The sequence below is a fragment of the Manis pentadactyla genome, chromosome 3, assembly GCF_030020395.1.
Source record: "Manis pentadactyla isolate mManPen7 chromosome 3, mManPen7.hap1, whole genome shotgun sequence".
NCBI lineage: Eukaryota > Metazoa > Chordata > Mammalia > Pholidota > Manidae > Manis > Manis pentadactyla.
The window spans coordinates 95,106,395-95,127,461 of NC_080021.1; the positions used below are offsets into that span (position 1 = coordinate 95,106,395).

Here is a 21,067-nt window from a genome sequence, read left to right on the forward strand (position 1 = left end):
AGAATAAAACTTTGATGAGGAAAAGTAGAGTAATTGGCAATGTCTCCATGGGAAAAGCAAAGCTGGAAGTTGTACACATGCCTTTTTAATTTGGAGAATGCCTTTAAACAACCCACATGGATGCTTAGGTCACTTTCTGAATATGTATATTTTGGTGTTGGAGTTGTCTCAACTCATTACTCCTTTTATCCTGTGTATCCAAGTTAAAGGATCTTCTGGGAATGTCTCTTTATGATGATTCTAGCTTTTCTACATAAGCTCAGTGTAGCTCAATGAGAGTAAATGGACTAAAATGAGCCTGTTGTAACAAGCTCCTGGGTCTATATTTATTGATCACTCTGGGACTTTTCTAAATGGTGACTTTTTCTCGTACTTGCTTATGGAACAAGCAACATGAAATATGACATTAATCAACAGCTGCTGAATTCACAGAATGTGGAATCTAAACAGTAGAAGTCCTTGGGCGGGTGAATGGCAAACAGGCTTTGAGTCATGTACAAGAAGCCCCAAAGTGCCAATGACCTTAGCTCTTAATATCCACAGGACTCCATTCAAAAGCCTGGACAATCCCCAAGAGGGAAGACTTCTGGGTCTGGCCTTCCAGAAAGTGATGTTTTGGGTAGATTAGGTCTCGACATGAGAGGGGAGGCCAGATCAGAATAGAAATATACCTCAGCGGCTGCCTCCTCCTATTCTCAATTTCCAAACTCCTTGGCTAAGGAAAAAAGACAAATGTCAAGGGCTCTGAAGTTGTCCAGTTTTGAATCAGGATAAGAAAGAAATTCTAAAAGCATTCATTTGTCCTAGTTCTTCAACTTGGGGAATGTTCATCATGTATTCAAATGCATAGTCTTTATAGCTGTTATTATTCAACCATTTCATTCTGAGCATGCAGAGAAATTTCTCTCAGGTCTTAGGACCAGGGAAATCTGTAGCTCTGAGTAATAACTGGTTTGTTTTAGTTTCATGTCCACCATAACTCTGGAATCTGATCATATTTCTCTCATTACTTTACCTCTTAAGGAGCTGAGAACAGGGTTTCATATTCATCCTGTTATGGTGGAAGCTCTCCCATTCTCATTCTTTTCTACTCATCCCCAGTCCTCCTAACTTATCCCTTTTCACAGGAACCCCTGTTTCTCAAGTCCCTGTTCTGAAATTTTCAAGACATATCAACGCTATGAATAAATAGCAATATAATCTGTGTGTCTTTGCATAATTCTAAGAAATGTCATTCACCTAGACAAAAATGTGATCGCAGTATGAAAGGTGGCCCATAGAGCTGCACAGTGTGTAACTTGCACAACCATTCCCGGGTTCCCTGGGAGAAGACAGTGTCTTCCACAGGTTCCAATCTGTTCTCAGATGGGACACACATACCTTCACAGTCTGGGATTCTTCAAGGACAATGACTCCAAATAATTTGAAACATAGTTCAGCAATGTTCACCTATGATTCTTTTCTTCTTCTGTGATTTCCTTTTCAACCTTAATGTAAATGGTTGGAAACAGCTGGGAGAAAGTTCTGATAGGAAAGGCACTGTTGTATGTGTTCTGACAGAGCACATAATTTGCATACTGAATGTTTTCCTTCATTCAGATAAATTCCTAAAAGAATGTGTGGCACCCCGTCTGCTGAGACACCCTTGTTGTGTCAACTGCCTCACCTCCCCCATTCACTGTGTTTGTCCCTCATGGAGATGACAGGGATCAGATGCTGCTCCCACTCAAAGATTTCTAGAACCATGTCAGAAAATTCCTTCTATCATTGCTGGACTTCTCTTCTTCTGCCTTTTCCTAAGCACAGCTGTGGGGGCATTTACTGTCTCTTTGTCTATAATGAGAAAGGAGGAAGACCCACTTAGAGTTACAACCAAGGAGGGGTAGCCCATGCTGTCTGGTTAGCTGAATGATGTCACAGTCCCAATACCAAACATGTCTTGGTCTCCAAATAATCCACACATTTAGTCTTGGAGTTTCTTCTAAAGTGTTCCATGTTTATTAAACCGAAAGCACATTCATATGATCAGAAAGCATCTTATTGTGCATGCCTAATCCATCTGCTTTCATGTTTCCTCCTTGCCCAAAATAACTGCTAATCCAAAGCAAAACACACAATGATAAAACATGGAGTGGCAAGTGGTAATAGCAGCAAAATGTTACTATTACACAGAGGCCTGAAGTGAGTAGACTTTAAGTAACAGGGTTTAAATGCAGGTTTATGAATTGACATGCATCTTAGAGAAAGTAGCTATTATAATTTCATGTTTAGGCAGGAAATACAATGAGGTTAGTAGCATTTTCCTTCTCAGTCTGCATAGGTTTTGGAGTGAAGGATGAAAGTAAACAGACTCAAATCAAGTAAGGGACCAGTCTAGTTTCAGAGAATGCAGAAATACTAGCAGTAAAATGTGGAGGCTGTTGGAATAGTGAAGACAGCATTATGTTGGAGTTCAGGGTCTGTGACCCCTTTTCTTCATGGTAAAACCAAAACACTTGCTTCAGAGAGGCTGAAATGAGGGAAAGCACATGAAATGGTCTGTGGGACACTTTCAGGCAGAACATGCTTCCGTAACATGCACAGCTAACCTACTTCGGGCCCTGGCATCATGATTATAATATTGTGATAAGGTGCCCCGAGGGATTAAAGCTGAGTAGAAAGAGTTGTTAACAATTAGGGGATGCAAAAGAGAATGCAATGAAAACTATATTTATTTTCCTTTGCAATTCACTCAAGCATAAATGAATGGAGTGCTGTGGGGTGCTATTATCTATTTCCGCTTCCACTGCATTAAGATGCTAGTTTAAAAGAAAAGAAAAAGGGAAATTTTGCAGGATGTGGCTAAGAATCATCTGTGTTCTGGTCTGGTTTTCTATTCCTTGTGTTGGCTGAGCTCCACTGCTCCCGTGGTGCCGGCCGTGCTCTTCTCGGCCCTGCCTGTCTGTGCCTGGGACCCTGGGCGAAGACCCAAGTTTCCACTCTCAGCTTATGCTCTAAGTGAGCATCAGATATAATGTTTATCAGTCGTATTTTTAAGTAGGTTTGCCTTCTCCAATACGCTCTGCAAAACACCACCTGCTGCTGATCACAGCTTCCAGGGAAAGCCTTGCTGTGTCACATGGCGCTGTGACTTACTGCTCTGAACAGTCTGCATCCTGAACCTGGTTTATTCAAAAGACAGGCCCGGGCTACGATGTGGGAATCAGTGTGCTCGGTGCTCACTTGGATTATCTTTTAAGTTTCAAAACACCACTATGAAATGGCCCTATTATTATCCCCGTTTTCAGACAGGCTCGGGAGATACAGAGAAGAAAGTGAAAGGTACAGGTCAGAGCTGGGGGTTAGGCCGAGGCAACCTGAGGACCTTCTTCTTGATCACAGTCCCTTAGTCACCGTCCTGGCTTCTACACTGCTGTGCTGGAAAAGATCTCATGCTAGATCATCGTGTTGGACAAGTAACTTCCTTTGTAAGTTTGGTTGAAAACAGACCCTCCCTGTGGAATGAGCCTGGTGCCAGGATTTCCCCATGTAGCTCTCAAGGTTTTTGCTGATTAAACTCTCACCAGGCCCAATGGTGTGGGGGGTCACAAAATACCCGGTACAGGGCCCAGTGTTCCGAAAAAACTCAAAATAAGGACTAGCTCTTTCTCCTCTGCTCTCCTTTGACTGGTAGGGCTGGTGTTGCATTTCATGCGATGCATATCCAAGCACCTTATTTTGTTTTTTCTAGAATCTTGACCCATTTCAGGTGTGTGACGAATATTAACAGAAATGATGATGATGATGACAGTGGCCTTGAAAACGATGCTGCGAACAATTCCACTCAGCCGTCTGAGAGACCCGACTGTCGTCTGAGGTACATGCTAAGGCAACGAGTTCAAAAATGTGGCTCAGCTCGCGCAGTTCCTGAGGGCCACAGCTGTCTGCACCCTCCGCAGCCCAGCTCAGCGAGACATCTCTCCATGTGAACTTAATGAATATCAAGGTTGAGGCATAACGTGAACGTCTCTGAAGCTCTGTTTCCTACTTGGGTCAGAGGGCAACATCCAGCAGTTATAGGCAACAAATATTTCACACGAAGAACACGCATTCCTGGGAAGGCTGTGAGCGCCTTAGACCACATTGTCCCTGGCAAAGTGTCCATCATGTTCATGAACATATTCAGAGAGGACAGTGTCTTTCTCCAGGTGAGCTCAGCCACAGGCTGAGAAGACAGTGGTGCTGCATATATTCTTAAACTCTCTATCAAACCAACTTAAACCTTGAGTTTTAAGTAATTGATTTTGATTGAGAAAATCCACATCCATATTGTGTGGTCAAACCATGAAGTTGGTGAAGGCTTTTTGTGATTCTGTAACTCACCCTACCTTAGTCTGGGCTCCTTCTATTATCTGTACTTACTTTATGAAAAGGAGAGTAAGCTCAGAAATTGTAAACTGCAGGTGTAGTAACAATGGCCACCAGACAAAGCAGCTTTGTTGTCCCAGGAAAACTCTGTAGATTTCCCCAGTCTTGGGGAGGCACGTTTGATAAGCCGTGTGTGCATTTCCAAAGTCACAAACATATTCTGCAGAAACAAGATGTTTTGGAAACAATTCTAAATTTCTTATTTAACCTCAAAAGGTATTTAGACATGATTCGCCTCAACATGATGGTCTAACGTGAAATTAAAACCATGTATTTAAAAATGAATAGAAAAACCCATATGTTGATAGGACATTATAATGGTTATCTATCATGGTTAGTATTAATAAACTAGGTCATAAAGACCCATGCCAAAGCCAGAGGTCTATACCACATAGTTTTTATAATAGTCCCATCCTATTCACTCAGCATTTGAGCATATTCCAGGAAACATACTTTTTCCTAAAATACAGCTCCAGAGTTCTTTGACTGCTTTGAAGACTGTTTATAAATACTGGGTTTTGGTGATAAAGTTTCTTTTTTTAAGGACCCAGAAAGAGACTCTAACCTACCTACTGACTTTTACCAGCAGAAGAAAAGGAAATATAATTAACCACATGCAAAGGGGAAACTCAACAGTGCTTTAAACGCAGTGGAACTAAATTAACTTGAGACGATGATGCCAATGCTATTTTGAAAAACAGATTTAGTAGGCAAATATTTATGTTGTTCCTGCTCTTTGTCTGATGCAGTTTCTACTACAAGTTTGAGAGCAAATGTTGATGAGCCTGATAGAACAGGGTGTCCCTCCTGCTCTGCACAGGCTTTCTTAGGCATTTGATTACGTGATGTGCTCTAGGTCAGCATCCTTGTTCTTCTGGCCAGTGCCATCTGAGGACACGTACATCTGCTTGTTTTATATTAGAAAAATGAGCATTCCTTTGACCTATGAGGTCTTAAGAAGAAAAATAAAGGCGCATCCTTGGTCTGAGCTGTGTGCATTCGACTTCCAGTGGGGACATGATGCTCACAGGTATTCTCCTACTGCTTCATATTTTCAATCAAGGTTTTTTGCCACTTCAAATTAAAGCAAGAGCTATCGTTTTAAACTAACTCTGTTTTTTAGAGCGAGATGCAGACAAAATGGCTAGGAAACTTCGGTGCCTGCTTTTGAAAACCCTGATCATTTTGGGGGGAGTTGTCCTTTGCTTTAATCCCCCATTTTCCAACAGGGCAAGTAGGGAACAGGCTGATGGTGAAGCCTTGGGTTTGGGAATCAGACTGACAAAGGTCAAATCATTATGTCCGATCTTACTATTCTGTGACTTTGGGTAGGAAGAGGCCTGTGTAGCACTCATCCCCCAAGGCTGGGTGAATGTGGAAAGACAGACGGGTGATGCATTTGATAGACGACATGACTGTGGGAAAGAACCCAAACTGGTTCCTTCTATAGTGTTGAAGCTCCCTAGTTATTTTTATCCCTTCCTTGGCTTTGATTCATGGGACAGTGTTGAATCGCAACGGCTAGGGCAAGCAGACATCTTGCCTTTTAACATTGTAATAGAAATATGTGTTCCCAGTATTTCACTTTCAAGTATTATGTTAAGAAGGTTTCCTTTCATTCCTAGTTTGTGGAGCATTTTCATCATGGAATTTGGTGCTGAATTTTATCAGATACTTTTTCAGCATCTACTTAAAAGATTGTGTGGCTTTCCTCCTTTAATTTGTTAATTTGAGTCAATTACATTATTAATATTACACAGTGCTTGCATTCCTATATAAACCCAACTTAGTCACAAAAAGGAATGACTCAATCATTCTTTTAATATACCATTAGATTTAATGGGCTCATAATTTATTTAGGATTTTTAGTATCTATGTTCAAAGAGGAGGTCTATTAAGTATATGGAAGTCAGGTCAGCTGGTAGCACTTGAGGGACAACAGTTTGTGATCACTATACAAAAGGTTAATGGGTATAAAAAGGAAGGCCACAGTTAAATGCATTTTTCATGCTCAGAGGATGTGGACTCAACATGCCATTGTCCAGAGTTACCAGGGGGACTCTGGGCATCCTGGGCATGAGCAACAGTCTCCTGGTGGCATAAATCCTCATGGAATTCCCTGTGCAGGTCAGTTCTAGAGAAACTGACTGCAGGTCAGTTCCAGAGAAAACCCAAACATCTGGGGGTGAAGGAACTCTCCTATGAATGAGGCAGACACAAGTTATGTTACAGCCTGGAAATTTAAAGCAAGATGAGCAAGAAAATCATACAAAAGTCTGTAAGCAGACGTGCACCATGTGAGCGTGAATTTCTGTCTTGGAGCACTAGGGGTGGGGGCAGGTATGCTGGGCTCAGATCTAGAACTGGGTTCAAATCTTGGGTCCTTGATTTATAGGGAGTCTTAAACTGGTGCCCATGAATGGGTTTTGGGAGAGACGACAATTCCAGAAATCATCTGTAAAGTTTATGTACCTGTGCTTTTTTCTGGGGTCAGACTCTGTGGCTTTCATTAAAAACTGAAGCAGCTTGATCTGTTCTTTGCTGGACTTGGGTGTGTTAACTTTAGTTTTTTGAGTTTCCCACTGCCTTTGCTTTAAAGCAGGGTAATAAGCCTTAATTCCTTCAAAGAACAGATGTGGACTCAAATTATAAAAATGTCAAATATAAGTACATATATGCACTGAAGGAGATGTTTTGGGAATAAATAAAGACAGTGGGCAGTAAAATCTTAAGAACCATTTACCTCAAAAGCAAGTTTATGAAAGCATTTAACAAATATTAAGATAAACTGAGGCACCAAAGTACAGAAAAGTAGGATTCTTTCCAAAAATTTATATGTATGTATGTATGTATGTATACATAAACAAACAAACAAATAAATAAATATACAAATTTTAATATATATATGTGTTTCTCTCACAAAGCCCCACTATTATCACCAAAATAGAAAGTATGCTAGGCTGGATTGACCTTACCTACCAACCATACTGTTTTTTAGGCTAAAGCAAACATTTCAGCAAAGCCTCCCGATGTGTTAATAGGAGAATAAACACACATGGCTCCTTTAATGGAGGGAGAGGCTGTGGGAACTGTAGCAGGGAGAGCCCTGAGAAGATAAAAGGGGCATTTGGATGGTGAGCCCCTTTGCTCTGCCTCCTTCACACCCTTCATCTTTTCCATTTGAGCCAGGGGGACTGGTTCCCAGAGGCTCTTTTAACTCAGAGTCCCCACCTTTTTGAAGGGTCAGCTTTGTTCCTTTCTTGTCTACATTTTGAACATCCTATTGGAGCAGAGAAGGCTGAGATTATTCCCCCTTGTGATTTGGGAATATCAGCTAAGGTGGTCTCCATGCTGTCCCTCATTTGTCATAACGTGTTTTCCAAGTGATCTGAATTGCAAAATGCCTAATAATCAAAGAGAATGAGGATAATGGTGATAATGTCCATCATTTTTACATCTTTACTTTGCAGTTCTCCATATGAAATTACATTTTATGAAACAGTTTCAACTTTAGTCCCCAAAATAAAATTTATCATTGATTTGGCCAAGGAGAATCATTCAGAACTATTAGGGAATCAAAATTTTCTCTTATATGAATGTAATGACTGAACAATGGCAAAATGGATATTACAAAAATTTAAGTGCAGTGAATATTGAGGCTTAAAGGGGAGGAAATCACTTGTACTAGAAGATGAGTGAATTACAGCACCCAAAAGAATATGCTGATTAGATATCAAGCCAAGGGAAAACATTTATTAGAAGGTTGGGGGGAGGTTCAAAATATAAATGTAATTAATACTCCATACTTTAGGGGGAAAAGACCTACAAATATTCCAAAAGAGTTAAGCACGTGGTCAGTGTATTTGAGTTCTGTGTCTCTGTGTGTGTGTGTGTGTGTGTGTGTGTGTGTGTGTGTGTGTGTATGTGTGTACACGTGTGTGGAGAGGGAGAGAGTTTACAACATTAATATGTTAAATGCTTTCTCTGTGCTAGGCACTAGGCTAAGAATTTTACATACATATGCACTTCTCACTTTACAGAACAGGAAACTGAAACGTAAAAGAGAGATATAAAAAATTGTCTCAAGTTTCCCCAATAGCAGGACCAACATTTGAAAGCCAAGGTAGTTTGATTCCAGATTCTACATTCTGAGATCTGTTGTACACAAATATTCTGAGTGTGGTCACCCAAATAAAAGGGCCCATGTATCAGACCCTCGAGATGTCAGAGTTGCTGCAAATGGAAACTTTAGATTAGAAACCACAGACAAAGCCTGACCAATCCTGGTCTGTTTTCCTGAAATCGAGTTCTTTGTCTTCAGAGAATCAGGTTCCTAGGTCCTTTCTTGCTCTTGTTTTTAAATGCATGGAAAAAGTGAGCTGACTTCACCATAGTACAGTTATAAAAAATAGAGGGCTGAGGCAAAATGGCTCAAGACTCATCTGGCCCATGGGTGGCAGGTCCCCTTGTTCAGACACAAGACCCACTCCAAATGCTGATGGTCTGGCTTGTGAATTTTTAGGCTAAAGCAAACATTTAAGTGCCGTGAATAGGCTTAAAGGGGAGGAAATCACTTGTACTAGAAGATGAATGAATTACAGCACCCAAAAGAATATGCTGATTAGATATCAAGCCATCATTTGCATAAGAGCAGCAGGCACAAAGGCCTTATTTTCGGGTAGTGGGAGTTTTGAGTGGTTTTAATGGACTTTTAACTTCTGTAGTTTATTTCTAAAATAATTATCACGTTATCATTATGTTTTTAACAAGAGTATATTAAATAGGACCTATCAGAAACTCACTAAATAGGTTAAATAATTAATACAAATATTAGCAAAGTGTTTTTAAAAATGCAATTCATTTCTCAATAAATCCTGTTAAAATCTATATAAAGCAGTCAGTATTTAAAAAAGACAGGGACAAAGAAAGAAGGAAGGAAGGAGTGAAGGAGGGCAGGTGGGAGGGAGGGGCAAACAACCCCCTCCAGTATTGCTGTGTATAGACAGTGCACTTACCTATGGGCAAAGGCAGGTGTCACAGCACCTTAAAGAACTTTGTCTCAAAAAGCAATATTTATGTCTGGGTGCTCTATCCATTACTGTCATTCATTGAGAAAGATCCAAAAGTTGTGTGTAAATGAGTCAGCAGATGAATAAAGGGACCATCTAATGCCATAGCTAAAAAGAAAGAAGCCCCTAAAAACAGAAGGCACTGAGAATTGGTCATCCATTAGGGTCTCATGAATAACATGTAAATCGATAGTAATCATGCAACAGAGCCCATACTGATGTGGGCAATAATGTTCCCAACTGGAACAAGAATTTCATAGCAAACATCTTTTTCCCTGAAGCACTTTACCAATACAGAGACTCTCTGAAAATCTGAGCTGTCTCCTCCCCTTTGTGTAAAAAAAAAGGTGGGGGAGTTCAAAACGATGGCAATTTCATCTTAAATATTTCTGCTCTATCTAGCTTCTAACTTCATGTCCTTTTAACCTTAATTACTTTAGTCCCTAACCGTGTCTTGTGTCCCCACTGCCAGAACCTCTTCCTCAAGTCGGCATGCACAGCCTCGTTGGCAAATACAGAGCGTGTCATTTTCTGGATGAGTAATAGGCACAGAGAGCATTGCAATAGATTTTATGCTGCTGCTCCGTATTTAATCAAATCAGAGCAGATATGGTTGGTTACATGGACAAAAAGCTACTGAATAAACACGTTTGTTCAGGAGTAACTAAGCATTAGATAATGTTATGATATGTGGAAGTAAGTAACTGCCTGGCTTAATGTGACGGTTTCCATGGCAACTACATCAGTGAAGGGTAAAAGAGTTCAGAAATATTGGTTTCTTTCGGTGCATAAATGGAATATCTACATGCACGTGATGCTTTTGGTGTCTTTTAGAAAGTATTCTACTCATTAGAGAGTGATCTTAGTTATTAATAAGTAAAAGCATTGGGGCTGTAATGTTAGAAAGCGTATGGGTTGGCAAGGCGTTTCCTAAATTCTTAGGGAGAGGAATGATGTTCCAACTGATAGAGGGAGAGAGCTGCATGAATTTTACATGCGATGTGGCGGATTCCGAGTGGGGCTGCCTCACACGGAGAGGCCGTGTGCAGCGGACTCTTTTTTCTTCTCTTCCAAAAACAAAGACAGCGGCAGCGATAACAAAAGGGACAGTCCCCGCCAAATGATGAGCACTGCAGAGGACGTCTTCTGCGGAAAGCAGAGAAGATTAATTATGGGAGGGGAGGCGGCGAGGAGGCCGTGGTTTTGTATTCAGCAGGGCCCCTCTGGGCTCCCGGCCCCTTTATCTGCTGCAGCAGCGCAATTACGGTGCAGGAGGAGAAGGCGCACCCGGGGGCCCGCGGAGCCCAGCGCCAGTGTTGTTCATTTTATTTACTTTATTTTCATCCCCCAGGGTGAGATGAGGAATAAAGTTAAATACACAGATTCTTCTGAATTGCAAGTTACACCTTCAAAAGACTTAGAGAGAGACCCAGCTATATTTCATTCCGTGGCGAAGGGGACATTCTTTTCCGTGGTCAGGATGACTTGCTGAGAGCCAGGAGAACTGAAATCTGCTCTTGCCTCCTTTACCTGCCCGCTTCACACCTTCCCTCCCAATGGCTCAGGTGTGCTTTCCCCCGAAAGGCTGGCTTTTTAATTTTAGGTGCTTTGGAGGTTCTACCCCATCTGAGAATGACCATTAACTATGCACCTTAACTTTTTAATTGCTCTCCAGTGGTTCTTTGCTAGCCTCCCTCCATGGTTAGGACAGAAGAGACACTGTTTTGAAGGCATGCTTATAGCACGCACACAGGGTTTTAACTGAGGTTTGGTTCACTTCTAGAACCAATCCTTGTGTCAAGTGTCCCATGTATACATTGTTATTGGCATGTGCAGTCTCTCCACCTTTTATTGCAGACAGACAACTCTAAGAGGGCCTCTACCCTGGGTCCATGTGATTGCACATTTATGAGACTGCCATACAATCTGAGGAAGAACGGAAGAGGCCACCTTTATGGCTCCACCCTAAAAGGTAGCACACACTATAGAGAAATGTCTTAGAGCTGTCCCCAAGTTCTAATGAATGGGGTAATGCATGTAGGGAAGCAAATACAAGCAGTAACTTTGTTCCAGCTCGTTGGAAGTTTTGCCCCATTGGCCTATCAGATCTGTGGGTATGTAATGCTATCCTCTTTACACACAAAAACAATGAGATTTGTAATCATTTATGCCAAAGTAGAAACCATGGGAGGATATTTGCCTTCTCTTTTCATCTTCATTATCATAACAAAAGTAGAATATTTAGCAAGTACATACCAAATACATACCAAGCAGTTCCATTTATCCCACATGACAGCACTTCAAGATAAGCCTTACTACCTGTATTAGCCAGGGTTCTCCAGGAAAAGAGAACAAACAGAATGTATATACATATGTAGAAAGATATTTATTTTAAAGAATTGATTTACACACTCATGGAGTCTTGTTGAGTCCAAAACCTGATGAGGGAAGCTGGCAGACTGGACACTCACGAAAGAGAGGTGATTTGAGTCCAAAGGCTGTCTGCTGTCAGACCAGGAAGAGCTGATTTTGTAGATGAAGTCTGAAAGCTGTCTGCTGGAGAATTCTCTCTTGCTCAGAAGAGGTCAGTATTTTGTGCCAATCAAGCCTTCAACTGATTTGACGAGGCTCACCCATATTGTGGAGGGCATTATGTTTCACTCAAAGTCCACCATAACTGTAAATCTCATTCAGAAATATCCTCACAGAAATGCCCAGAATAATGTCTGACCACCTATGTGGGCACTGTGGCCCTGCCAAGTTGGCACATCAGATTTACTGTCACATCACCCATGTCTTACTAGTCAGGTAAAAGAGAAACAGAAAAATGAAGTAACTTGCCAGTGTGGGAGTAGCAGCTGGCAAAACAGGGTATCAAACCCAAGACTCTGGCCCCATATCCTTGTCAACACATCGTTAAACATCAGAGCAACATCTGCTGAGGGTCCTGACTTAAATCATGAAGCTCCAACCAGAGCTCCAGGCTTCCACAGGAAGGTGGACGTGATAGCCAAGGGCCTTCTCCCATAGCTGCCTCTCCTGGACACCACCTTCTCTGAATTTTAATGTGTGCTTGGAAAGGGTCTGCTGATGGAATGAAGTCTGTGAATAGAAATGTTCTCATGACAAATGACTTGAACCTAGTCTCCTGGCCCTCTTCACCACCACTGTGACCAGAAAGAGGAAAGATTTGAATAATTCCTTGGTTGTGTATAATACTGCACAATCTCTACGATGTATTTGTTCTCACAGTGACCCTGAGGGTAATAATTATGATCTTCATTTTACTGGTGGGAAAATTCACATCTGTGCCAAGTTAAATGATTTACCCATGCTTCAGAGTTAGTAGATGAAAGGAGTTCCACCTGGTATTTCTTTTACTGCAGAGTGTGGATATACTGACTTCCCTGGTCTGCTCTCGATTGGGCTATCTGATGCCTCAGCCATCATGTCAAGACAAAGATGGTATCTTCCCCTGCTTGCTCTGCTTAACAAGGATAAGCATGAAAGCTAGTTTCTAGAACACCACAGGAGAAAATTAGCTGTAGTTTATTTTTTGAACAAAGTGGTCACTTACCAAGATGTTTTCCTATTAAAACTTGTACAGGAAAATTCAATGGCTTATGTGGGAACCAAAGGCACACAAATCTCCCAGATACACCTCCAGATAGGGAGGTAATTGTGGTCCCTCCTGGGAATTCTGTGGCAACCTGGACTTGCTTAGCAGCCCCTGCAATGCCAGTATGTTTGTCTAGATGGCATGCATGAGGCTGATAGTGTTCCATATACAGGGCACAAATAAATAGTTTGTAAAACTGGCATGATGAGGCTTGCCTGACATGAAGTACTCCTCGAGCGCTTAGTTCAAAGACAGTCTCTCTGCAGAGTCTGGACATCGTATCTTAGCTGCACACTTGGCATTTGTATTACACTGAGAGGCTGGTTCCTAGGGTTTCATGAACTGCAACCTGAAACTCAGTTATCCTCCCTGTCAGCAGTTTCCTCTCTTTCTCTCCTCCCCAAAGAAAGTAAAATGGTGTTAACACGCATTATGATAGGATGGTAATTACTGCCAGTGTATTCTTCAAGGAAGCTAGATTTTTAGCATTTCCTAAAATGGGTATTTAACTCATCTATATACAGTTTACAAAGGCAGGTCACAAAATTGTTTGCTGCTTACAGGTAAGGTGAGTATGCCTTATGAAAGGTAAAAACACAGCCTATTCTAGTCTAGAAATGGATTCAAATTTTGTTGTCTGAGGACTTGAAGGAAAAAGTTTCAATGCTTCTGTTGAAATAGCTTATTTTCATTCAGGTCTCAAAAGTGAGTAAAGTTTGTGGTTTCCTTAGACACTGTAGTTTTCTTCAAATGGAACCTCTTGAAGAGACTAAGTTATTTCAAGAATTTTTGCTTATACATGTTTTTTTTTTTTTCCTGGAGGTATGTCTTAGAAGTGCTCCAGAGGGTATCTAGCCAAACAGATAGACAGACAGCCTTGGGGTCTGGGGAAGGAGGAGATTTAAATGAAATCTGAATGAAGTAGTGTTTTGTGGGCTCAAAGCAATGTAGTGCACAGGTCAGTGTCAGGTCTGGACTGAAAAGTGTTTCTGGGGAACCAGTAGAGATGAATTTGGAGTGTTGTGCCCAGAAGCCTGCTCCTGGTTTCTAAACCGTGACTGCTTCTCTGTGTCAAAAAGTGACTGCTGGGTTCTCCCGGCAAAAGTGGGAGGTTTCCCTTTTACTGATGCAATTTCCAGCAGCAAATGTGCCACCAGCCTATGATTTTAGAAGACAAAATTTCTCAGGGAGTGAAAAGCAGTAGTCATTCAACAAAAACAGTCATGTTGCTGTGCCACATCAGAGCCACAGTGTCCTTGGGGGAAAATGCTGTTTGCTGTTAACTTCGCAGCAGGCTGCATCTGCTATGCCCCCCTGGCGCTTGGCCTGGTAGGGTTTTACTTTCTCAGTGAGAGCTCTTTTTCATTCTTTCATCAGAAAGGTGAGGATGGCAGGCACAGAAGGTGCACATACAGAAAGGAGAACAAGAGGGAGAGGGAGATGAGTGAAACAAATTCTGGGTATAATAGACTGAAGGGCGGTGTCCTACAGCCTCAGGCAGTGCCGGATGAAAGAGTAGCCAGTTTGATGAATAAGTGATGAACACTGAATGGGGGAATATTTGTATGGCTGTGAAGAGTCACGACTATAAATGAGTAGTAACACTCCTTTAGGTGGCCCAAATATTATTAGTTATACTGACATAGAATTTCTTGATATTCCTTTTCACGTTTAACCAGAAAATGGAACGGAAGTGCCGACGCCAGCCATCACATGTGTTAGGAATGTTTCCTTATATACTCACAGGGTAACGGCAGGGTTATTCTTTATGGTGATGACTCAGGCGTGTCTGAGTCAACACGGCCCATCCTGTGGTTTTTGAGAACAGATTCTAGACCCTAGGAATGGCCCATTCCTGGCCCAACACGGCATCTTCTCCACTCTCCCAGGCTCTCCTTGTCTCTAAGTGATAGCTGGGCATTCCCTGTCCTGTGAGCTCGGAGCGCAGGGAGAGACAGAAGCTTATAGGCTTTCCGTGCCTAGAGTGTCTCCAGCTTTCAGGCTGGGGCTTCTTGCCCCCTACACAGACTTCTCTTAGCAAGTCTTCATTTCTCTGATACATATGACCTTTCCATGTTCACCTTTATGCAATCTCGATTTTTTTTCCAATTTCTCACCTTCCATCTTCACAAATCACTACTAGTATAAATTACCTTAAGTCTGGAATATTCCTTTCAGCCTGTTCTCTTCCCCTAGTCTGCCCTCCTTGAAGCCTCTGGGCTAGTGGGGAAATTTGCAGGTGCACAGCAAGAGCCTGAGGACCATCACGTGAATTAACCCACCTCCAGGTCCCTTCCAAGGGGCTGGGGAGTAGGAACGGTGAAGGAAACCGGAGTTGGACAGTAGCTGAAGTAGTAATAGTAGAGTTTGCCCAGGAACTATGGCAGTAGGGAAAGAGACCTCAGAAGAGAACTGGGCTCACAAATACAGCACAGAAAAGTGGGGGTTCATAGCCAAGGATCAGGGCAGGCATCAGTGGATGGGCAGTTACTAAGAGGAGGTATCAGGGGCCAGAAGTCCTGGCTAAATTAACAACAGGATTCTTGCTGAAGGTAGCTCAGGGTGATTCAGACATTTGATCAAGAATTTGGTCAGACATCAAGGATGATCAGATGTGGAGGGTGAGATTGTCTCTAACTTACTTAGCAGGTTCATGAGAAAACCAGGCTTTGCAGGTCTGGCAAGGACAAGACCTATTTGAGAAAAGGGCCTAGAAGAGCCTGACCAAAGTTTAAAGAGAGTCTTTGTCAGGTAGGGAACCAATCCTATTTCAGGAGATGCTGACATGCAGGATATGAATAAAGGTGGGCAGAGGAGACCCTGACTTGCATGTAGACAGGTAGGTATGCCCCAGAGAGGCCAGCAGCAGCTGTGAGAAAGTGGAGGAAATGAGCATCTGCTTCCTGTGCACCCTGCATGGTCTGGCTGTCAGCACCAGGGCCGGGTGTAGGCTGTAGGAGAGAGGTAACTGATTAGAAGCAGTGCGGAGCAGAGACGAACCCTTGAAGTCCTCAAAGGGAAGACAAAGTGATCTTGTGAAATACTGTCCTTTATGCTCAACTTCATTGTTCAGCTAAAATAATTGTTTATAGTATTCGGCAAACATTAGGAAGAAGGAAGAATCCTAACTGAGGGTATAACTGGCACCAAACCAGATAATAGTAATGAAAGCCAGGACCAGTAACAGGATGGGTTGCTTAGGGACCAATGCTGCCAAACAGACTTAATAGCTTGCTTCTTGAAAAGAAATGCATGCACATGTGAACACATGCACACATACACACACACACACACAAATACAATCACCCGGATGAATGGTTAAGAGGAACACAGCAGATGTTATTTATTTGGACTTTATTAAAGCACTTCATAAAAATGTCTCATGAAATTGTACTTGCAAAACAAGTTCAAATTGGCTGGAATAGGAGAATTTTTATGCAGATTGAAAATTGGCTCCAAAACCATTAACCAAAGGTAATGGAGCTAATAGATAAATGGCAGCAGTATGGTTGCTGGAAGGTGTTGAGCAGAATGCCTCGGGGGTTACTGTAAGGACTGAGTTTATTAAAAATCTTTATCAGTGAATTGGAAGAACCAGTCAACAGGATGCACAAAAATTCTGCCTAGAGTATGAACTAACAGTTGTTAGAGAAAGCACGGAGGATCAAGGCCTATGCAGAGGGACGGCGGGAGAGGGTGGGAGGGTGTATAAGGAGGAGGAGGAGGGAGCGCATGGGGCCCCCCTGGGGTGGGAAATCCCAGAGTGCCGACCTGAAGATCAGTTTGTGGAATTGCATGAGGAGACAGGAGAGGTGCCACGGTAGAGAAATGCCCAGGTCGGGAGGAGATGATGAACTAGGTGTTGCTTGGCAAAGCTGTTCCATGGCCAACAAAGGGAGGACCTAGGTTTGTGGGCCTGGAGTTTATAGGGACTAGAGAGCCCTCTTTAAGAAAAAGACAAAAAGATTAATTTAGAATTAGGGACAGGACCATTAAAGTGCTCGGAGTAAGTGAGGTGCCTGGGAGGATACGCCCAGTGAGTTTCACAGGAACTCTGCTACTCCACGGAGGCTGCAGTCACACAGGCCTGGGGAAGAGGGTGGAGAAATGGCAAGACTGATCCGGGTATAGGCATGCAGGTGAAGAGCCTTGAGGGAACAGAGATGTGGTGCTTTTCCAAGTGCCTGCCTGGGTTGGGCTGGTGGGAAGAGGTAAAGCAGGAGGTGGAAGAGTAAGCAAGGAGATGAATGATGAGAGGTGTCTCCTTTCTCCCGAGGGTGACGGTGCCACTGGGAAGGGTCAAAGCAGCCATAATGCCAAGAACGTGGAGCACCAGAGAGCTAAGTTCTGGGCTCCAGTGAGGAGGAGAGTGGTGGCTCGGAGGATGTGACAGTGATCAGGTAAGAGATGGTGATTGGCCGGGGTGGGAGAGAGATGGGGAAAGAGGGGATTCATTTGGGAATTTTATAGAGCATAAAATGATGGGACTTGGTGCTGAATCAGATATAGGGGCAAAAGATGGGAAGACGGAAAATGCCTGTCATTCTTGCATTTGAAGCTAGGATGTTGGAGATGTCCTCTCACAAATGGTTGCCTCAACTTAACAACCAGAGGTGCTCACGGGCTTACATTTGGGAGATAGCGAGAGCCTTAGACACAAATCACCCAAATTTATCTCAACTGCTTAGTGGTATAAAACAGTGACAAGCTTGCTAGGACACTGTATTTTTCTACACATTCAAGGATGTTTTTTGCGACATTGTCATTGGGAGAAATTAGGGGACTAGATGGATGTATGAGTGACCTTGAGGCACTGGAACCTAGGCATCCTTTAGAGGCAGTGTGTGTGCAATTAACAGTTTCAAGGACATCTTGTCAACAAGTAAAGTAGCAAGCTGCAGAAAATAAGGCAGAACATGGTACAAATTTTGTTTTAAAGAATAAATCAATGTTTGATGAGCATGAATATATTCATACAAAACTTAACCATGGCTACCCGTGGGTGGCTGGAGTAGGAGGCAAAGGGAAAAGGAGGGAGTGTCTCTCCCTTTTTTACTTGCTATATTTATTGGATATTGTCTTTTGGTGAGATAGTCATCCACACACACATGCACACAAATATACATTAAGTGGCACTGGAAGGATTTGGAAAAAATTAAGATGCTAGAGCTCCTAGTATCTCACGTTGCCAGCTCTTCAGATTGCTGCTGGTGGAGACAGATGGAAATCACCTGAAGACCCCCTTGGCCACATTGGAGTGGTGAGCCAGCAGGGGCCAGGCCCTGGCTGCCAGTCAGGTCCCTTTTCGGGAGAGCCCAGGGACTCAGTGACTGTGCACATCTGTTTAAAACACCCAACAGAGCCGCTCTGCTATGAAAAGACTTGAGCCCAGTGTGGCTCAGGATGACCTTGCGTTTGTAAAAGTCAAATGATGAACTGAAAACTGCCCAGGGCTCACAAGAGTGAGCCAAGAGAGCCAAAGCAAACGGAAGCACTTGGGAAGGACCTTATCTGTGCCCGTGAGCTGGGGCTTACTTGGAAATTTCTCTTATTGAAGGACTTGGGTTGAAATCATCTTTGGATTGACTGTTACCTTCAAATCTGCAGAATTGCCTTGGGCATCACAGGAGAACAGATTTTCCAAAAGGGCTGTTGTTACATTTTACTTCCATCTGAACTGGAAACACTCAAAGAAATGCTTTGGCTTGCAACATTCTGTGTAATCTTATTCTGTTTGTATTTCCCATCATCTGTCTGAAAAGATAAATAAATAGCTTTCTTGTGAGTAGTGTGTTTGGGGCAGCATAACGATAGTCAGCTGCAATTTCAAGTTTCCTTTGCTTGTCTTTTTTTGTCAGCCAGAGGTGTTGGATTCTGCCAGTGTACTTTCTTCCTATATTGATCTTGGCCAATCACAACTGGCTGATAAATGTGAAAATTTTGTGTTTATCATCTGCCAGATTTTTGTTGTGAGGTTTAATTTTTTTTCCCTTTACAAGCTATTCAAGTGTTCTAGCTATAGAGACCAGATGGTTTTTCTATCCCCTTGATGTTTCCTTCATGGGAATGGTTGTTCTGAGATGTTCTAAGGCTGTACTGGGAGAGTGGAGTTTCTACAGCTACTCTGGTCAGCATTACTGCAGTCATGCCTTTGCCAGCACAAAAGAATAGTCAATCTATCAAAGTCTGGGAACCACTTAAAATAAATGGCCCTGTGTGTTTTGAAATCATGTGGGCAAACCCCAGGTTTCAAGTAACTATTAATAAATAATTACCCTTTTGTTAATGCATCCTGCCAATTCCATGATAAGAAATTGGTGGATGACTTAGCTGGTTCTTACCATCAGGTCTGTTAGGATGTGCTTGTCTCACATTACCTGTGGACATAAGCTTCCAGAGGGCATAGGGGACCTCGTGTCTCTGCATCCCATGAAGTTCTCAGTGTGTAGATAAAAATAGAGGGGCAAAGCTTTGCTCTGTAAGTGTCAGCCCAGAGCTCAGCCTGAATGTGCTCAGTACAAATCGTCTCACTGATTTGGGGTGTCTGACCGGTGGTGTGGGAGGTCCCACTTGATGCAGGTGAATGACCACACCCTCCACTGAGGAGAGGAGTTTCTTGGGGATACTGATTGCCTGCATGGCCCAAGATACCCAGGGGTTCTCCACAAGGAAGTGTGCGGTGGTCGGCAAGCAAAAAGGAACCAAGCTCTTCAAACAGTGCTTTGCTCTTCATAAACACTTCACTTGACACTGAAAATGGCCACCAGGTGCACAACTGTTCAACAAGATAGGTGTATTGCTGGTTGTTGTGAGAAAGAACACATAGTGTGGGGAACCAGGGATGTCTCAGTATGAGAGGGAATTCCAAAGAAACTGATAGGATTTGGACTTTGGTGGTGTAGGTGATTTTGCGGAAGGTCTAAAGAAGCAGAGGTTCACTCTAGCCTGGGTGATGTAAAAAATCAGAGGCAATTCTGTTATCTCAGGAAGCAGAGGAGAGCCAGGATAAAGCTGGAGTTGGTGAGGATGGAGCAGTCACTTAGGTAGCAAGACTAGGGGACTTGGGTATCTTGTGTGACCTGGTCTGGGCGATGTTCTGAGATTATTGATGTCCAGCAGGAGAATGCCCAAAGGGTATCAGGCCAGCTTGTGGAAACAATGAGGCCTAAATATAAGGTCACATGCATTCCCAGACACTAGGGGGCTTGATTTCTTTCTCAGATGTCACTGAAGAAGCCAAGAAAGGGGCTGGCTTCCTGGGGATTTCTGAGATCCAGATTCTCAGGTGAGTACAGGGAAGGCTCAGGGTGGGGACCAGGGGTGTGGAGCAGGGTCCTCACCCCTGAGTTGGCCTTTGTTTTGTCACTCTCTGATTTAGGAAGAGACTTAATCGAGGCTGCCAAGCTCAGGCTCCCTTGGCCCCTGCTCCCCCCATCTGCTCCCTGTAAGGTGGACGGCTGCAAGTCAGGACAACAGTGGAGCAGCTGCTCTCTGCACCTAGGACTGTGCTTTGTTAAGAGACAAAAACATCACTGTTCCAACTGGGTTTACATAAGCTAGACATAAAAGGATGTAAAGGCTTAGGCAAGTATGTGTGTGTATTTTGAAAACACATCCCACTCATAACAGTTCATGGAGATAAAAAGTATACATCCAGTGCAGCCTCCCATCTACATGTCTTAAAGTATCAGATGCCCTGTGGGAGGGGTTCTATGGCAGTTACTCTGTACACACATTTGAACTCCAAAGTCAAGGGATATTTAAAGAAGTTCTGGATGGCTGTGTTCTCAGTGACAACCCTGCAATCCTGTGGCATCTTTCCATGGTCTCTAATAATGAATAGCTTGAAAATAAGTCATGGGCATCCGGGAGAGACGCTGTGGCACAGGCAGGGAGGGTCCCAAGTTCCTGCCTGGAGGAGCGGGTCTTGGTCAGGAGCCGGGGACAGTCACCAGGGCTGGAGGAGGCAGGG

The 21,067-nt window shown here is 43.0% G+C and overlaps 1 long non-coding RNA gene across 7 annotated transcripts in view; it reads left to right on the top strand.

The window, feature by feature from the left end:
• The first annotated feature begins 3,327 nt into the window (after positions 1–3,327).
• LOC118923836 (uncharacterized) overlaps positions 3,328–21,067 on the top strand; it is a 113,504-nt gene continuing 95,764 nt past the window's right edge. For 4 of the 7 annotated variants that reach the window (XR_008996343.1, XR_005029347.2, XR_008996342.1 and 1 more), the window contains exons 1-3: positions 3,328–3,467; positions 3,731–5,437; positions 17,372–17,495. This is a non-coding gene — a long non-coding RNA (uncharacterized LOC118923836). Of the gene's footprint in view, positions 3,468–3,730; positions 5,438–17,371; positions 17,496–18,287; positions 18,875–20,316; positions 20,381–20,473; positions 20,604–21,067 lie in introns of those variants that run through there. The other 3 variants (XR_008996341.1, XR_008996345.1, XR_008996344.1) reach the window with 3 other exon arrangements.